This window comes from Heterodontus francisci, unplaced genomic scaffold, assembly GCF_036365525.1.
Source record: "Heterodontus francisci isolate sHetFra1 unplaced genomic scaffold, sHetFra1.hap1 HAP1_SCAFFOLD_73, whole genome shotgun sequence".
Classification (NCBI taxonomy): Eukaryota; Metazoa; Chordata; class Chondrichthyes; order Heterodontiformes; family Heterodontidae; genus Heterodontus; species Heterodontus francisci.
Window position 1 is genome coordinate 1,393,084 of NW_027142236.1, and position 19,137 is coordinate 1,412,220.

Consider the following 19,137-nt stretch of genomic DNA (forward strand, 5'->3'; position numbering starts at 1 on the left):
GTAAAGTTAGTGGGGGTGCTGTGGATGGTTTTCAGGAGGTTGTGTTGTGAGCTGCTGCAGACATTCAGGGAGGACAGAGTATTTGGTGACACAACTCTGGACGAGGTATGGGACTGTAGTTACAGTGTCTCTGTGTCTGTAACATGACCAACAAATGGAGCGGAGGCTGCAGAGAGGGGAAGCTCTGTAAAGAGAGAGGAGGAGGGGGCTCTGCCCTACCCACCCCTGGTTTTCCAAGGGCAAAAAGAGCAGTGGTCCTAATACCGAGCCTTGGGGAACACCACTGTATACTCCTATCGAGTCTGAACAACAACCTTTCACCACTTCTCTCTGTTTACTGTTCCTTAGTCAATGTTATATCCACACTGTCACTGTCCCTTTCATCCATAAGGTTCAGTTTTCCTAACCTGTCCATTGAATGACACTTGATCAAACACCTTTTGAAAGTCCATATATATAACTTCAATCACACCACCCTCATCAACCCTCTCCATTGTTTTATCAAATAACTCCATCAAGTTTACCTCAGCACTACCTCTCTCCACTCCTCCACTGTTGTTAAATTATCAGACTGCTTATCCGACATCCAGTGCTAGATGAGCAGAAATTTCCTCCAGTTAAAGATTGGGAAGACTGATGCCATTGTTTTCACTCCCCACTCCAACTCTGTTCCCTTGCTATTGATTCCATCCCTCTTCCTGGTGACAGTCTGAGATGCAGACAGTATGTTTACATCCTTGGTGTCACATTTCACCCAAAACGATCTTTCACCTCATTTTCAGGAATTCATTGCAACCGCCTATTTCCACCTCAGTAACGTCACCCGACTTCACCCCTGTCTCAGCCCATCTGCTGCTGAAACCTCATTCATGCATTCGTCACCTCTGGATGTGATTATTCCAACTCACTCCTTGCTGATCTCCCACATTCTACTCTCTGTAAACTTGAGGTCATCCAAAACTCTGCTGCCCATGTCTTAGCTCACACCAAGTCCCGTTCATCTATCACTGACTGACATTGGCTCCCAGTCAAGTAATGTCTTGATTTTAAAATTATTTTCCTTGTTTTCAGATCCCTCCATGGCCTCGCCCCCCGCACCATATCTTTGTAATCTCCTCCACCTCCACAACCCACCGAGATATATGTACTCCTCTAATTCCGGCCTCTAGTGCACCCGGATTTTAATCACTGCACCACTGGCGACTAGATCTTCAGCTGCCTAGGACCAATGTTCTGGAATATCCTCACTGCACTGTTTTTTTTTTCATTCGTTCATGGGATGTGGGTGTCACTGACAAGGCCAGCATTTTTTGCCCATCCCTAATTGCCCTTGATGACTGAGTGGTTTGCTGGACCTTTCAGAATTCAGTTTAGAGTCAACCACATTGTTGTGGGTTTGGAGTCACATGGAGGTCAGACCGTATAAGGATGGCAGATTTCCATTGCTGAAGAACATCAGTAAGCCAGGCTGTTTTTTTTATGATGATCATTGAGAGCATCATGGCACCATTGCTGAGAATAGTTTTCAAATGAAGATTTGTATTAATTAATTGAATTTTAGCACATATTGAATTTTAACTTGCACCAGCTACCACGGTGGGATTTGAACCCATGTCCTCCGAGAATCAGCCTGAGCCTCAGTATTACAATTTTGGTAATATTACCACTCCGCTACGGTCACCACCTTTCCGTCTCGCTTTCCTCCTTTCAGGTACTCCTTAAAACCTATCTCTTAGTTCAAGCTGTTGGCCATCTGATCTAATATCTCATGTTGTGTCTCAGTGTCATACTTTGCTTCGTAATGATCCTGAGAAGCACTTTGGGATGTTTTATAACATTAAAAGCACTATATAAATATAAGTTGTTGTTGAGGTTTGCCAGACATGCTTTTTCATCACCATATCCCTACTGCTGTCTATTTATTATTCCATGTTTTTCAAAGCAATGAATATATTTGTCCTGGGTTATGAAATTTCCCCATCAGTGACGTTAAACTGTCTGGTCAGTAAATACAGTGTTTACTCAATCGCTCCTTTTTTTCAAGTAGGGTGTAACATTTACAACCCTCCAGACCTCTGTCACAACTCGCATATCCAAGGAGGATTGAAAAATTCTGTTCAGTGCCTCCGCTATTCCCACCTTTCCTTCCCTCAGCATCTTTCATACATCCCATCCAGACCGGATAAATGTTCTACTTTATTGTGGTACAAACAGTCCTGGACTGAAAGGGGTTAACTGAAACTGTTTGTTTAGTGACTGGTATTAATGTCAGTCTCCACGGACCCTAATTGTTTCACTGGAGGGTTTCCAACTTCTATTAATATGGGAGTCATTTCAATGTATTATCACATAGTGTCCTCAGGAGCATCAAACCCGGCAGTAAGAGGGACCAACAACTCCAGACAGAGGGAGAGGATAGATCAGAATCTGAGAACAATAGATTGGAATGTTGCAACAATGGGTCAGAATCTGAAAACAATCGATGGGAATGTTACAACAATGGGTCAGAATCTGAAAACAATCGATGGGAATGTTACAACAATGGGTCAGAATCTGAAAACAATCGATGGGAATGTTACAACAATGGACAGGAGTTTCATCTGGCAATTTGACGATCTTTCCACATATTATGACTGGTTCTCATTAGACGATAGGATCTTTTTAGCTCTTCAGGTTATTCAATATATTTACTATCCCATCCTCACTATTATTGGTGTTCCTGGTAAGACTCTTTATCCAGCTATTAATTCTATGAACCGTGTTTAACTGAATTACTGCCCCTGTCATTTTCTCATCCCTCTTTGCTGTTGTTGTTAGTCCTGGTGAGTCTTTGATAAAGGCTGTAAACTCGACAAAGCATTGCTAATTTTGTTACTGGTCGTGTAATTTTCTCTCTAGGCGTTGCTTGTGTTTATGTTCCTGGTAAGACCTTGTATAGAGCTATCAGATTGTTGCTGCGCCTAATCTGCACTTCCTCTTGAAGAATTCACAGAATCGGACTGGTGGAAGGTATATCAATGTTTATTCACACATTAAATCATCAGGTACAAGCACTCACTACTTGCATGTTATACTACCCCAAGACACGAGGTGATCAGTCTCAGAATGGCAGCTGCCTTTCTATTCTCTGAGTCCATAACTCAGGGAATTTTCTTGAGTGTTCTTCCTCGGGGTTCTCGTGCTGTCACCATTTTCAGCCATTGTCTACTGTGAGTCTAATCCGACCTCATGCCAATAGAAACTCCTTTATCTGGTTTGTGCAGGGACACTGTCTGGTAGAATCTCTCTCTTGTTTCAGCCTGCTTTTATGTATGGTCTACAATTCCTTGACCATCTGTTTGCTGTGCTCCTTCTAACCAGCCCCTCTATGTTTCAAAACGTTGTGTATTGTTGTGTGACGAGCCTCATTGTTTCAATTACGTTCTTATGTGTTTTTCCTGAGTCTACACCCACCACCACCGCCCCCCCCCCACCCCCCGTCCCCCTCTGATCATGCAGGGCTATGCCCAAGGGATCACACTCTCATGTCTCTCAGGTAGTACACTTCTGCAATTATAATTTCATTGTTAACGCAAGATCATAAGCAGTGTAATGTTAAAGAAAGCACAATGTTAACATCGTTGTTACATAATTAATCACTTGTGCGAGCATAACACAGTCGCAATTTAACTTTTAGAATACATTTGTCATTCATTAATTCATTTTAAGTATCTACCAATAGTTATACAACTACCCTCGTGTTACATAATTAATTGTCTATATTTTAATGGAGCAACTTCGAATACTGATTGCCTTTAAGGTAGCTGTCCAACCTGTGTTCATACATCCTCTCACATTCCTTAATCAATTTCTGAAGTTTCCAAATTAAGTATGTCACATATATCACCATGACACCCGAAACGACTATCAGGACATGGGAGATATTTCTAAACCAGGGTGTATCTTCACGTTTGACCCCCAGTTCCATAAGTCCTCCCACCAGGTAGAATCATTTATCTCATCAATCTGAACTTGTATCATCTTCCACTGTTGTTCCAGATTGTAGTACACTACATCAATGGTTTCTCGTTGCTGCCTCTCTTGACCCAAACGTATGGGCAATGGCTGAATAGTATATTTATGTTCCCGAAGGTAATTTATCAAGTCGTCCTTAATACTTTCTGGAACAATTATCGTTTCTGTCTTTCTTTTATGTATGCCGACCAACTCCGTCTTCTCTACTCAAGTTGGTATTTGTGGGTTGACAAGCGACGTACTGTTGCTCACCAGACAAATCCGGTTATGTCCATACTGGTACTTCTTCATTGTGGTGGTTAAGCAATATCTCCCCTTTGCCATATAGGCCACATGGGTTAACCTGATAATGCCTTCCTCGTTTCCATGGTGCAATTTACAGTGGTATTAAATCCACATTTTGATTCTGCTGTTTTATATGTATGTATATATATATATATAGGGTAAGGACATATGACCACCTGGTTTTCCAGACGACACTTAGACAAAGTTGTCCCAATTATCTCCTTTCCAATTTTCACAACATAGGTCAATATATCAAAGTATTTTCTGTAATCCTTTCCTCGCTGCATCTACTATTCTCTGCAGTAATAGGACAGATGGAAAAGGTTTGCCATCTGCTGACACAAAACCTCTCGCTTCCCACAGAGGTAGGTACTCGGTCAAACAGTTACACACGTACATACTGTCAGAATTTATATCAACCAGTGGGGGAAACATGTGGTTGTGTCAGCACAAAGTGACTGCAGCTCATTCGGCACACTGCACACTTAAACTCGCCAGTAACTGTAAGGCAATGTCTTTAATAGGTTTTCCATTATGATCCTGTATTTGTAATCCGCACTTTGCCTGCCTAATCCCATCCTCCACTGCAGATGAACCGTCAACAAAAATGTTGAGTGCTGGTTTGATTTCTGTTTTCTTCCGTTGGACACTCCCGCCCCGCACTGATTTTGACACAAAATGTCCCTTGACGGCCTTTTCTGTCAAAACCTGACACTCATGGGGTTCAGCCTGGTAGATTAAATTGTATGCCAAGCATGTCAAAGTATTTTCCTTTTTTACTGAAATATATCTACCTTGCAAGAGCAAGGCCCACCGAGCAATGTGATTCTGACTAACATTACCGTCCTTCAGTCATCCATCCACTAACAAGTGGAAGGGTGTGTGTTCAGTTAGGATAGTAACAGGGCTGAGGCTGACAATATAACATTACCGTCCTTCAACTGTCCATCCAGTAACAACTGGAAGGGTGTGTGTTCAGTTAGGATAGTAACAGGGCTGAGGCTGACAATATAACATTACCGTCCTTCAACCGTCCATCCAGTAACAACTGGAAGGGTGTGTGTTCAGTTAGGATAGTAACGGGGCTGAGGCTGAGAATATAACATTACCGTCCTTCAGTCATCCATCCAGCAACAACTGGAAGGGTGTGTGTTCAGTTAGGATAGTAACGGGGCTGAGGCTGACAATATAACATTACCGTCCTTCAACCGTCCATCCAGTAACAACTGGAAAGGCGTGTGTTCAGTTAGGATAGTAACAAGGCTGAGGCTGACAATATAACATTACCGTCCTTCAACCGTCCATCCAGTAACAACTGGAAGGGTGTGTGTTCAGTTGGGATAGTAACGGGGCTGAGGCTGAGAATATAACATTACCGTCCTTCAGTCATCCATCCAGTAACAACTGGAAGGGTGTGTGTTCAGTTAGGATAGTAACGGGGCTGAGGCTGACAATATAACATTGCCATCCTTCAACCGTCCACCCAGTAACAACTGGAAGGGTGTGTGTTCAGTTAGGATAGTAACGGGGCTGAGGCTGACAATATAACATTACCGTCCTTCAACCATCCATCCAGTGACAACTGGAAGGGTGTGAGTTCAGTTAGGATAGTAACAGGGCTGAGGCTGACAATATAACATTGCCATCCTTCAACTGTCCACCCAGTAACAACTGGAAGGGTGTGTGTTCAGTTAGGATAGTAACGGGGCTGAGGCTGACAATATAACATTACCGTCCTTCAACTGTCCACCCAGTAACAACTGGAAGGGTGTGTGTTCAGTTAGGATAGTAACGGGGCTGAGGCTGACAATATAACATTACCGTCCTTCAACCATCCATCCAGTGACAACTGGAAGGGTGTGTGTTCAGTTAGGATAGTAACAGGGCTGAGGCTGACAATATAATAATACCATCCTTCAGTCATCCATCCAGTAACAACTGGAAGGGCGTGTGTTCAGTTGGGATAGTAACAGGGCTGAGGCTGACAATATCACATTACCGTCCTTCAGTCATCCATCCAGTAACAACTGGAAGGGTGTGTGTTCAGTTAGGATAGTAACGGGGCTGAGGCTGGCAATATAACATTACCGTCCTTCAGTCATCCATCCAGTAACAACTGGAAGGGTGTGTGTTCAGTTAGGATAGTAACGGGGCTGAGGCTGACAATATAACATTACCGTCCTTCAACCGTCCATCCAGTAACAACTGGAAGGGTGTGTGTTCAGTTAGGATAGTAACGGGGCTGTGGCTGACAATATAACATTACCGTCCTTCAACCGTCCATCCAGTAACAACTGGAAGGGTGTGTGTTCAGTTAGGATAGTAACGGGGCTGAGGCTGGCAATATAACATTACCGTCCTTCAGTCATCCATCCAGTAACAACTGGAAGGGTGTGTGTTCAGTTAGGATAGTAACGGGGCTGAGGCTGTCAATATAACATTACCGTCCTTCAGTCATCCATCAAGTAACAACTGGAAGGGTGTGTGTTCAGTTAGGATAGTAACGGGGCTGAGGCTGACAATATAACATTACCGTCCTTCAACCGTCCATCCAGGAACAACGGGAAGGGTGTGTGTTCAGTTAGGATAGTAACGGGGCTGAGGCTGACAATATAACATTACCGTCCTTCAGTCATCCATCCAGTAACAACTGGAAGGGTGTGTGTTCAGTTAGGATAGTAACAAGGCTGAGGCTGACAATATAACATTACCGTCCTTCAACCATCCATCCAGTAACAACTGGAAGGGTGTGTGTTCAGTTAGGATAGTAACAAGGCTGAGGCTGACAATATAACATTACCGTCCTTCAACCGTCCATCCAGTAACAACTGGAAGGGTGTGTTTTCAGTTAGGATAGTAACGGGGCTGAGGCTGACAATATAACATTACCGTCCTTCAGTCATCCATCCAGTAACAACTGGAAGGGTGTGTGTTCAGTTAGGATAGTAACAGGGATGAGGCTGACAATATAACATTACCGTCCTTCAACCGTCCATCCAGTCGCAACTGGAAGGGTGTGTGTTCAGTTAGGATAGTAACAGGGATGAGGCTGACAATATAACATTACCGTCCTTCAACCGTCCATCCAGTAACAACTGGAAGGGTGTGTGTTCAGTTCGGATAGTAACAAGGCTGAGGCTGACAATATAACATTACCGTCCTTCAGTCATCCATCCAGTATCAACGGGAAGGGTCTGTGCTCAGTTAGGATAGTAACGGGGCTGAGGCTGACAATATAACATTACCGTCCTTCAACCGTCCATCCAGGAACAACGGGAAGGGTGTGTGTTCAGTTAGGATAGTAACGGGGCTGAGGCTGACAATATAACATTACCGTCCTTCAGTCATCCATCCAGTAACAACTGGAAGGGTGTGTGTTCAGTTAGGATAGTAACAAGGCTGAGGCTGACAATATAACATTACCGTCCTTCAACCATCCATCCAGTAACAACTGGAAGGGTGTGTGTTCAGTTAGGATAGTAACGGGGCTGAGGCTGACAATATAACATTACCGTCCTTCAGTCATCCATCCAGTAACAACTGGAAGGGTGTGTGTTCAGTTCGGATAGTAACAAGGCTGAGGCTGACAATATAACATTACCGTCCTTCAGTCATCCATCCAGTAACAACGGGAAGGGTCTGTGCTCAGTTAGGATAGTAACGGGGCTGAGGCTGACAATATAACATTACCGTCCTTCAACCATCCATCCAGTAACAACTGGAAGGGTGTCTGTTCAGTTCGGATAGTAACGGGGCTGAGGCTGTCAATATAACATTACCGCCCTTCAGTCATCCATCCAGTAACAACTGGAAAAGTGTGTGTTCAGTTAGGATAGTAACGGGGCTGAGGCTGACAATATAACATTACCGTCCTTCAACTGTCCATCCAGTAACAACTGGAAGGGTGTGTGTTCAGTTATGATAGTAACAGGGCTGAGGCTGACAATATAACATTACCGTCCTTCAACCGTCCATCCAGTCACAACTGGAAGGGTGTCTGTTCAGTTAGGATAGTAAGAGGGCTGAGGCTGACAATATAACATTACCGTCCTTCAACCGTCCATCCAGTAACAACTGGAAGGGTGTGTGTTCAGTTTGGATAGTAACAGGGCTGAGGCTGACAATATAACATTACCGTCCTTCAGTCATCCATCCAGTAACAACTAGAAGGGTGTCTGTTCAGTTAGGATAGTAAGAGGGCTGAGGCTGACAATATAACATTACCGTCCTTCAACCGTCCATCCAGTAACAACTGGAAGGGTGTGTGTTCAGTTAGGATAGTAACAGGGCTGAGGCTGACAATATAACATTACCGTCCTTCAACCGTCCATCCAGGAACAACTGGAAGGGTGTGTGTTCAGTTAGGATAGTAACAGGGCTGAGGCTGACAATATAACAATACCGTCCTTCAACCGTCCATCCACCAACAACTGGAAGGGTGTGTGTTCAGTTAGGATAGTAACAAGGCTGAGGCTGACAATATAACATTACCGTCCTTCAACCATCCATCCAGTAACAACTGGAAGGGTCTGTGTTCAGTTAGGATAGTAACGGGGCTGAGGCTGACAATATAACATTACCGTCCTTCAGTCATCCATCCAGTAACAACTGGAAGGGTGTGTGTTCAGTTAGGATAGTAGCAGGGATGAGGCTGACAATATAACATTACCGTCCTTCAACCGTCCATCCAGTCGCAACTGGAAGGGTGTGTGTTCAGTTAGGATAGTAACAGGGATGAGGCTGACAATATAACATTACCGTCCTTCAACCGTCCATCCAGTAACAACTGGAAGGGTGTGTGTTCAGTTCGGATAGTAACAAGGCTGAGGCTGACAATATAACATTACCGTCCTTCAGTCATCCATCCAGTAACAACGGGAAGGGTCTGTGCTCAGTTAGGATAGTAACGGGGCTGAGGCTGACAATATAACATTACCGTCCTTCAACCGTCCATCCAGGAACAACGGGAAGGGTGTGTGTTCAGTTAGGATAGTAACGGGGCTGAGGCTGACAATATAACATTACCGTCCTTCAGTCATCCATCCAGTAACAACTGGAAGGGTGTGTGTTCAGTTAGGATAGTAACAAGGCTGAGGCTGACAATATAACATTACCGTCCTTCAACCATCCATCCAGTAACAACTGGAAGGGTGTGTGTTCAGTTAGGATAGTAACGGGGCTGAGGCTGACAATATAACATTACCGTCCTTCAGTCATCCATCCAGTAACAACTGGAAGGGTGTGTGTTCAGTTAGGATAGTAACAGGGATGAGGCTGACAATATAACATTACCGTCCTTCAACCGTCCATCCAGTCGCAACTGGAAGGGTGTGTGTTCAGTTAGGATAGTAACAGGGATGAGGCTGACAATATAACATTACCGTCCTTCAACCGTCCATCCAGTAACAATTGGAAGGGTGTGTGTACAGTTCGGATAGTAACAAGGCTGAGGCTGACAATATAACATTACCGTCCTTCAGTCATCCATCCAGTAACAACGGGAAGGGTCTGTGCTCAGTTAGGATAGTAACGGGGCTGAGGCTGACAATATAACATTACCGTCCTTCAACCATCCATCCAGTAACAACTGGAAGGGTGTCTGTTCAGTTCGGATAGTAACGGGGCTGAGGCTGTCAATATAACATGACCGTCCTTCAGTCATCCATCCAGTAACAACTGGAAAAGTGTGTGTTCAGTTAGGATAGTAACGGGGCTGAGGCTGACAATATAACATTACCGTCCTTCAACTGTCCATCCAGTAACAACTGGAAGGGTGTGTGTTCAGTTATGATAGTAACAGGGCTGAGGCTGACAATATAACATTACCGTCCTTCAACCGTCCATCCAGTCACAACAGGAAGGGTGTCTGTTCAGTTAGGATAGTAAGAGGGCTGAGGCTGACAATATAACATTACCGTCCTTCAACCGTCCATCCAGTAACAACTGGAAGGGTGTGTGTTCAGTTTGGATAGTAACAGGGCTGAGGCTGACAATATAACATTACCGTCCTTCAGTCATCCATCCAGTAACAACTAGAAGGGTGTCTGTTCAGTTAGGATAGTAACAGGGCTGAGGCTGACAATATAACATTACCGTCCTTCAACCGTCCATCCAGTAACAACTGGAAGGGTGTGTGTTCAGTTAGGATAGTAACAGGGCTGAGGCTGACAATATAACATTACCGTCCTTCAACCGTCCATCCAGGAACAACTGGAAGGGTGTGTGTTCAGTTAGGATAGTAACAGGGCTGAGGCTGACAATATAACAATACCGTCCTTCAACCGTCCATCCACCAACAACTGGAAGGGTGTGTGTTCAGTTAGGATAGTAACAAGGCTGAGGCTGACAATATAACATTACCGTCCTTCAACCATCCATCCAGTAACAACTGGAAGGGTGTGTGTTCTGTTAGGATAGTAACGGGGCTGAGGCTGACAATATAACATTACCGTCCTTCAGTCATCCATCCAGTAACAACTGGAAGAGTGTGTGTTCAGTTAGGATGGTAACAGGGATGAGGCTGACAATATAACATTACCGTCCTTCAACCGTCCATCCAGTCGCAACTGGAAGGGTGTGTGTTCAGTTAGGATAGTAACAGGGATGAGGCTGACAATATAACATTACCGTCCTTCAACCGTCCATCCAGTAACAACTGGAAGGGTGTGTGTTCAGTTCGGATAGTAACAAGGCTGAGGCTGACAATATAACATTACCGTCCTTCAGTCATCCATCCAGTAACAACGGGAAGGGTCTGTGCTCAGTTAGGATAGTAACGGGGCTGAGGCTGACAATATAACATTACCGTCCTTCAACCGTCCATCCAGGAACAACGGGAAGGGTGTGTGTTCAGTTAGGATAGTAACGGGGCTGAGGCTGACAATATAACATTACCGTCCTTCAGTCATCCATCCAGTAACAACTGGAAGGGTGTGTGTTCAGTTAGGATAGTAACAAGGCTGAGGCTGACAATATAACATTACCGTCCTTCAACCATCCATCCAGTAACAACTGGAAGGGTCTGTGTTCAGTTAGGATAGTAACGGGGCTGAGGCTGACAATATAACATTACCGTCCTTCAGTCATCCATCCAGTAACAACTGGAAGGGTGTGTGTTCAGTTAGGATAGTAACAGGGATGAGGCTGACAATATAACATTACCGTCCTTCAACCGTCCATCCAGTCGCAACTGGAAGGGTGTGTGTTCAGTTAGGATAGTAACAGGGATGAGGCTGACAATATAACATTACCGTCCTTCAACCGTCCATCCAGTAACAACTGGAAGGGTGTGTGTTCAGTTCGGATAGTAACAAGGCTGAGGCTGACAATATAACATTACCGTCCTTCAGTCATCCATCCAGTAACAACGGGAAGGGTCTGTGCTCAGTTAGGATAGTAACGGGGCTGAGGCTGACAATATAACATTACCGTCCTTCAACCATCCATCCAGTAACAACTGGAAGGGTGTCTGTTCAGTTCGGATAGTAACGGGGCTGAGGCTGTCAATATAACATTACCGTCCTTCAGTCATCCATCCAGTAACAACTGGAAAAGTGTGTGTTCAGTTAGGATAGTAACGGGGCTGAGGCTGACAATATAACATTACCGTCCTTCAACTGTCCATCCAGTAACAACTGGAAGGGTGTGTGTTCAGTTATGATAGTAACAGGGCTGAGGCTGACAATATAACATTACCGTCCTTCAACCGTCCATCCAGTCACAACTGGAAGGGTGTCTGTTCAGTTAGGATATTAAGAGGGCTGAGGCTGACAATATAACATTACCGTCCTTCAACCGTCCATCCAGTAACAACTGGAAGGGTGTGTGTTCAGTTTGGATAGTAACAGGGCTGAGGCTGACAATATAACATTACCGTCCTTCAGTCATCCATCCAGTAACAACTAGAAGGGTGTCTGTTCAGTTAGGATAGTAAGAGGGCTGAGGCTGACAATATAACATTACCGTCCTTCAACCGTCCATCCAGTAACAACTGGAAGGGTGTGTGTTCAGTTAGGATAGTAACAGGGCTGAGGCTGACAATATAACATTACCGTCCTTCAGTCATCCATCCAGTAACAACTGGAAGGGTGTGTGTTCAGTTAGGACAGTAACAGGGCTGAGGCTGACAATATAACATTACCGTCCTTCAACCGTCCATCCAGGAACAACTGGAAGGGTGTGTGTTCAGTTAGGATAGTAACAGGGCTGAGGCTGACAATATAACATTACCGTCCTTCAACCATCCATCCAGTAACAACTGGAAGGGTGTGTGTTCAGTTAGGATAGTAACAGGGCTGAGGCTGACAATATAACATTACCGTCCTTCAGTCATCCATCCAGTAACAACTGGAAGGGTGTGTGTTCAGTTAGGATAGTAACAGGGCTGAGGCTGAAAATTTAACATTACCGTCCTTCAGTCATCCATCCAGTAACAACTGGAAGGGTGTCTGTTCAGTTAGGATAGTAAGAGGGCTGAGGCTGACAATATAACATTACCGTCCTTCAACCGTCCATCCAGTAACAACTGGAAGGGTGTGTGTTCAGTTAGGATAGTAACGGGGCTGAGGCTGACAATATAACATTACCGTCCTTCAACCGTCCATCCAGTAACAACTGGAAGGGTGTGTGTTCAGTTAGGATAGTAACAGGGCTGAGGCTGACAATATAACATTACCGTCCTTCAGTCATCCATCCAGTAACAACTGGAAGGGTGTGTGTTCAGTTAGGATAGTAACGGGGCTGAGGCTGACAATATAACATTACCGTCCTTCAACCGTCCATCCAGTAACAACTGGAAGGGTGTGTGTTCAGTTTGGATAGTAACAGGGCTGAGGCTGACAATATAACATTACCGTCCTTCAACCGTCCATCCAGTAACAACGGGAAGGGTGTGTGTTCAGTTAGGATAGTAACGGGGCTGAGGCTGACAATATAACATTACCGTCCTTCAGTCATCCATCCAGTAACAACTGGAAGGGTGTGTGTTCAGTTGGGATAGTAACGGGGCTGAGGCTGACAATATAACATTACCGTCCTTCAACCGTCCATCCAGTAACAACTGGAAGGGTGTGTGTTCAGTTAGGATAGTAACAGGGCTGAGGCTGACAATATAACATTGCCGTCCTTCAGTCATCCATCCAGTAACAACTGGAAGGGTGTGTGTTCAGTTAGGACAGTAACGTGGCTGAAGCTGACAATATAACATTACCGTCCTTCAGTCATCCAGTAACAACTGGAAGGGTGTGTCTTCAGTTAGGATAGTAACGGGGCTGAGGCTGACAATATAAGTAACATTTTGAATCACCCAGAAGACGGCCAGCAAATCTTTTTCACACATTGTCAAGACCCTTTCTACTGACGTTAACAAGTGAGCTGCGTATTCCACTCGGCAGAATCGGCCATGTTTCTTCTTAAGGAATACCGCTGATAAGGTGGTATCTGTGGTAGTGACATCGAGGGCAAAGGGTAGGGGTGGGTCCGGCACCTGTAACACCGGATTTATGGCCAACCACTGGTGGAATGTTGACGGATTATCATGTAATCCCTGGGGGAGACACATCCAGGTGTACAGTTGTCCGGGAATGTAAACACAAATTTATATTGACACTCTCGTGCCAGCGAGAGTCTGGAAAAACTCCATCTGCCATTTCTCCGCCCAAGTCTCCAACCGATCCAGATCCTGCTGTATCCTCTGACAATCCTCATCATTATCCGCAACTCCACCAAGCTTTGTGTTTTGAACAAACGTACTAATCAGACCAGCTACATTTTCCTCCAAATCGTATATATATACTACTAACAGCAAAGGTCCCAGCACTAATCCCTGCGGAACACCACTATTCACAGCCCTCCATTCAGAAAAGCGCCCTTCCACTGATACCCTCTGTCTTCTATGACCGAGCCAGTTCTGTATCCATCTTGCCAGCTCACCTCTGCTTCCGTGTGACTTCACCTTTTGCACCAGTCTGCCATGAGGGACCTTGTCAAAGGCTTTACAGAAGTCTGTATGGACAACATCCACTGCCCTTCCTTTATCAATCATCTTCGCCACTTCCTCAAAAAACTCATTCAAGTTAGTGAGACACGACCTCCCCCTCACAAAACCATGCTGCCTCTCGCTACTAATAAGTTCATTTGTTTCCAAATGGAAGTAAATCCTGCCCCGAAGAATCCTCTCTAATAATTTCCCTACCACTGACCAAAGGCTCACCGGCCTGTAATTTCATGGATTATCCTTGCTATCCTTCTTAAACAAAGGAACAACATTTGCTATTCTCCAGTCCTCTGGGACATCACCTATAGCCAATGAGGATGCAAAGATTTCTGTCAAGGCCCCAGCTATTTCTTCCCTTGCCTCCCTCAGTATTCTGCGTTAGATCCCATTAGGCCCTGGGGACTTATTTACCTTAATGCTTTGCAAGAAGCCCGACACCTTCTCCTCTGATCCCACGAACTTCAGAACTCTGTGGAGAACCAGAATGTAACTGCTCGGAGAGAATCACTACCCTGTCTTTACATGGCTCATGATTCACCCCCAAGGAATTCAAACCCCACCATCCATCGCCAACCAACCAGGATATTTCCAGAATATTTCCTGGATGCCTTCCACCCGGACAGGCTGCCGGCGATTGCCAGATTCCGGTTGCCATAGGACAACTTCACTTTCCCACCACGGATTCCCCATTCTCCACCATTGCCCCCATCTGAGATGCCCCATCACAGCATCCGCTTGGTCACCATCCTGCAATAAAAACCTTTTCATGAACATCTTTATCCAACAACACATCCAATTATGCAAACACAACGCAACTATTCACCCTTGTAGATTCCCTTAGTGACTGTCTTGTGGGTTCCCTCGACTTTGCTGGGGATCCTACACAGTGTTTCCCCAGTGTCTGCAGCATGGCTGATGGAAGGCTGCTGACTTTCACTGGGGAGACTGCATATGGCCTTGCAGGACGTCCTCGAGCAGCTCTGGGCTTTGAGGGCTCGGATTCGGAGTGCACCACCTCGACATGGGCAGCAGCAGCCTGGGCTGGCTGATGGGTAACAGCAAGGACACTGGTGGAGTGACAGTGAAGGGAGAACAAATACTGTCATCCTGAGAGAGGACAACAGGTTCCTGCTCCACGGAGACACTGTCACTGCCACGGGGCGACACCTCAGGAATCCTAGTAATCTACTGGATCACAGATTGCTGGACTGCTGTGAGAGCCTGCAAAATCCTTTGAACACTGAGATCCACAGCCATGATGGCAGCAGTCTGATCCTGCATGGCAGCAAGCAATCTGAGTCTGAGTTTCCACTGCAGCACTGAGACGTTGGGTGTCTGCCATCTGTGCTGCAGTGGAAGCTGTGACAATGGTCACCAGACACGGTATCACAGCTGGGTCCACTAGTGCTGTCATGGAGTTAGTGACCACTTCCACATGGGAAAGAATGTGCTTCAAACTCTGTGCAATGTCCTGTGCCATGTTGGAGTCGGACTCCTCCATGTTCTTTGACAGTGACAACAGACTGTCAATGGACAAAGTATCTCAGTGTACATGTCCATCAGCATTCTCCTGTATGCTGTTCCAGCAATGTTTACATCTGAGTCCTGTGTATTATAACTCGTTTGTGACCTCGCCCTCCGGTGATCTGACACATGAACTATCCTTTCCCCGTGGCCTGGCTGCACCTCACTCGTGCTCGGTGACTCACCACATGCAGATTCCGACTCTATACCACCCTCTAAGGTACACACAGCGAAAGTATTTGATCTGGTGACTGTGAGTTTCAGACCAAGTGGTGGGGCTTCACCATCAGTGCTGTGCTGCTGCTCTCTCTCTGTCACCTGGAGCTGCTGTGACTGGGAAGCTGGCAGTTCTGGGTTATCATTGGAAAGTATAAAATCAGAAGGGGAGGGTTGTGTTGAGGGATTGGGAATGGGATGGAAAGCAGGAGTTCCATGGTCCCACCATCTGCAGCTTGTACTTCTTCCCAGACAGTAGGATTTGGGGGAGGTGGGAGTTAAGAAGGGACATAAGGCAGCAACATAACATCATCCTGAATGCTCTCGGTGATGCTGGATGCCACGGGCTCTGTCACAGCCGGTTCCATGATGTGGAGAATCACCTCCTCCCTCAGGATCAGGGGATGAAGGTATGCCTGGTCCCCACCGGATCACTGTTGCTCCCTGTGTTTATGAGCCACCTTGTCCTGTAAGAGAGAGGGCAGATTGTCACTGATTGTGTTGCACTGTGTTTGTGTGATGTGCCTGCCATAGCTGAAGAGCTGGAGGCATGTGGAGGCAGGGAGAGGAGGATGTGAGGCTGGTATCAGTGGAAGGTGTGTGAGGGTGAGATGGAGTATGTGAATGTTAGGTGTGGGTCCTGAGTGTTAGGGACAGCTGATGGGTGAGTGATGGGGGTGTGGTTCATTGAGCAGTGTGAGAGGTTACTGGTGTTGAGGGCAGGAGATGTCATGTGGAGATGAATTCACTGACATTGACCACCCGTGTGAGTTCATTTAACTTCTTCTGGCTCTTCTGCCAGGTCCTCGGGGCCAGACGTCTTGCACTGACCTCCCTGGCCACCTGCTCCTTTTAACTTCGAAGTGCATTTCTTGAGGGTCTGCACCCCACCCCATGGGAACATGGCCTGTCTGCTCATGTCACCCTCCATGACTAAGGCCTCCAGCACCACATCCGTGAACCGCAGAACCCTCTCTCTGTCCTCGTACTCCATTTACCTTGTCTCTAATTGCGGCATTTCACAGTCAGCAGCAGCCTCCTGTGATTCAGTGCAACCTCCCTTTAAGAGGAACAGACTGTCTTTAAGAGCTGAATCCTGGATGAAACACGAGCCAGCCTCACACAACCTTAGGGCCCAGCAGACAGACAGCACCGCGTGTAACCCTAGGCGGTACATAGAATTCGTGGAAATGAGAAGGCAGCAGGAAGTTTGTGTGTCACCTGCCTCAACACGAATAGGCAAGGGCAGATCACGAATTACAATCCCTACACCCGAAAAACGAAGCAAACCCGATTTTCTCGCTATATCTATCTTCCTTTCCCACTTACGCATGTCCTCACTCGCTCTTTACACTCTCTGTCTGTTTCTCATAGAATCAGAGACTGATGCAGTACAAAAGGAGGCTATTCGGCCCATTGTTTCAGTGCTGTCTCTTGGAATGAGCTACTTAATGAATTCCACCACCAACACCCACCCCCCTCAACTTTCCGCAGTCTCCTTTTTTCCTATTCAAGTATTTGCTAAATTCCCTTTTGAAAGATATTATTGAATCTGCTTCCACCATGTTTTCAGGCAGTGAATCCCACATCCCAACAACTCGCTGTGTAAGAAAATTCTCCTCATTTCACCTCTGGTTCTTTGCCAATTACCTTCAATCTGTGTCTTCTTAATACTGAACTTCCTGACACTGGAAACAGTTTCACATTAATTACCCGATCAAAACCCTTAATGATTTTGAATTATATATTAAATCACCCCTGACCCTTCATTGCTCCAAAGAGAACAATCCCAGCTTTTCCAATCTCTCCACATAACTGAATTCCCTGATCCCTGGTACCATTCTAATAAATCACCTCAGTCTCTTCACTAAGTCCTTGACATCCTTATCAAAGTGTGGTGACCAGAATTGGACATAATTCTCCAGCTGGGACCTAACCAATGATGTCCAAACATCAGCATTTCCTCATGAGTTTTATTACTCTGTGCCTCTCTCTCTGACACCAAGGACACTACATGTTACCGTCAAAGATCTGTGTGTGTACGCCGCAGGTCTCTCTAATCCTGCACCTGCTTTATAATGGTACCATTTAGTTTATATTGTTTCTCCTCATACTTCCTACCCATGTCTCACTTCACACTTCACTGTGTTAAATTACATCTGCCATGTTCCTGTCCATTACACCAGTCAGTCTCTGTCCTCCTGAAGTTTGTTACTATCCTTCTCACTGTTTATTAACATTTCTGAGTTTCCAGTCATCACAAAACCTTGACATTATCCCCTCTGTACACAAGCCCATTGTATTAACATACTGCAACAGTGATCCCAACAGTGACCATCGGGATAATAAAAGCAAAATACTGAGGATGATGGAAATCTGAAATAAGTACTAGGAATGCTGGAAATACACAGTAGGTCTGGGAGCATCTGTGGAGAGAGAAGTAGAGTTAATATTTCAGGTCAGTGACCCTTCTTCAGAACAGGGGAACGCCATTGTGTACTTCCCTCCAGACTGAACAATAAATATTCTCCACTACTCTCTGCTTTCTGCTTCGCATCTCGATCAGATCTGATTTTACATTTCCCTGCTCTAAGTTGAACCATCCCAGCTACATAACTGTAATCCCTCATCCCTGGAAAAATTCCAGTAAAACTCTTTTATCCCCTCTCCAATGGGCTCATGTCCTTCCTAAAATGTGGTTCCCTGTATTGGACACAATGCTCCAGGTGGAGCCGATCTAGTCTTTTCTATCGGTGTAACATAACATCCTGACTATTCGACTCTGTGTCTCTATTAATAAAACCTAGGAATCTATTTTCTTTGTTAACTGTTTGTTAACCTGTCCAGCTCACTTCAAAGATTGCACACAAACACCCCAGGTCTCTCTGTTATTCTCACCACCTTTAAAGTTGTGTTATCTCTCCTCATTCATCCACCTGCAGTTCGCTATCACCTTCTCAAAGGTTATTAGGGGTGGGTGATAACTGCTGGCCCAGCCAGCGACACCCACAACCCATGAATAAACAATATTATAAAATCTTTCCACAATGTATCACTTCACACATCTGCCAGGCCAATTAAATATTAGGAAAACTAAAGCCAGT